The following is a 1,998-nucleotide window of genomic DNA, read 5'->3' on the forward strand; positions in this document are numbered from 1 at the left end:
GTACAGCATCCCCTGAGCATCACCTATGAGGAACACAGGAATATACTGGTGGTGTGTTCTACCCTGACTGGCAATCCACTCCTAGCCAAGGATGCAAATGGATAGGCTCCAGTGCTTTCCGTAAGGAGCTGTGCCAGCATGATACAGATGATGGGAAGAGCTGAACAGATACTTAACATCTCTGTGTATATCCTCCCCATTCTGTCACAAGAGTACCTCATATAAATAAATAAAAGGGATGCTGTTAAGTCATGCCAGTCAAAAAAAAGTCTGAAGACAGACTCTGGCTGCCTGCCCGGTTGTGCTAGGTTTTCAAGGCTATGAAGCATACACTTGTGTCTGAGAAAGTATTTAACTGGTGATCCATGAACTGCTGGAGACTTAGGGTGATTTCTGAAGGAGATAATACATGTAAGTAAGAGAAGAAAGACTTGTAATGGGACTTCAGTCTACTCTGCAGGAATCAGCACCTCAGTTAAAAAGTGCTGAGGTCTTGTAAGTTATAAAAAGTTGACACCTATTTTCTCATTTACATAAAACTTCAAGAATGCTGTAGGGCACTTGATGCCAAGGTAGCTCTGCCTTTTCTCTGTCACACTGATATTGGTGGGACTTTGGTTAGTAAACCTGCAGCTCCCACTGTCAGTTAGACTTGAGTTCGGTGTGGGTGTTTGGGTGTTGTTGGGGGGGGGGGGTGTGTGTGTGTGTTTTCCTTTCTCTCCACCTAGGGCTAGTAACAGGTCACTATTTCCTCAGTTAAGTGACTTCCTGTAGTTGGGATTTGGAAATCAATAGAACTTTTTGTATTGCTTTATTCTGGCTGTCCTTGAATCTCTTTGAGGAAGTCAGTGTCACTGAACCACCTCTAGAGTAATTGGAGGGCAAACATTCTGTGAGGTTTGTGCTTGTTTAAACAGTAAATTAAATTGCAGGGAAGCTGTACTCGCTCACGGATATGATGATTAGGATGTTAAAATGGTATCGGTAGGCCCACGCCTCCAGTGCCACGGGAGTCCTTAATGGGCTATAACATCACTGACCCTGTGCGATGCGACCTTGGGGTGATGCAGGGGAAACGCCAACCTGCTGCAACCTAGCCCCTCCCACACTCCAGTGTGGAGAGTTTCAGTGAAGAAGGCAAACGGTGCTAATTTTTGCTGAAGAGAAAGCACGGGCAAATGTGGGAGTGTTTCTAGAGCAAAAGCAAGCACCTGACGGCTTTCAAATGTGTGTAATTTTTAAATGAAAATTAGAAATGAGCCCAAGCTGAATTTCAATTATCGTAAGATATAAATTAAAAATAGAGTTGAAGCTTCAGATTATAATGTTCATTTTTGACTATGTGGTTTCGACTTTGCTACATGAGCTTTTCTTGTGTTTTGATATTGTCAAAATCACTTTACAGCAACAGATCCCAGTAGATTATAATACTACCTTGTAATATTTTAGTTTGTTAAATTAAAGGTTTATGGCAGCAGGATATGGTCTGAAAAATGACGCTTCCACGAGTCTGGGAGTGGGGAGGAGGAACTGGGCGGTTGGTTCCCAGTGGTGAAGGAGGGGCAGGGCAGGGGTGTTGTGGTGTGTCTTATTGTCACATTCGGTGCCAGTCTGTGACTGGGAGCTGCGGCAGAAGCGCAGGACGGCGCAAATCCTGCTGGGCCTACAGCTGCAGCCCAGAAAACATTAATTCCCCCTTTCTGGGTGTGAATTCAAGCCATCCCAGGTGTGCAACATCTTCCCCTTCTCTGCTCCTCTGTCCTCACAGCCCATTATGCTTCGCTTCCCTTCTGAACACCCCTCTTTACCCTCGTCGGGAGTTCGCACTCGGCACAGCGCGGGCTCTAAGGTGTTTTCCCCTTCCCCTCCGCCGTGGTTTGGGGAGGGGGGAGCCGCCCATGGGACCGTTTGCTCTTTGACCACCTCCTCCTCCTCCTCCTCCTCGCCAGGGCCGCGCCGGCTTAGTGCCGCTGCTGGCGGGCCGGTGGGGGGTTGTTG

This window comes from Corvus brachyrhynchos, unplaced genomic scaffold (genome assembly GCF_000691975.1).
Source record: "Corvus brachyrhynchos isolate BGI_N302 unplaced genomic scaffold, ASM69197v1 scaffold43, whole genome shotgun sequence".
In the NCBI taxonomy this organism is placed as follows: Eukaryota; Metazoa; Chordata; class Aves; order Passeriformes; family Corvidae; genus Corvus; species Corvus brachyrhynchos.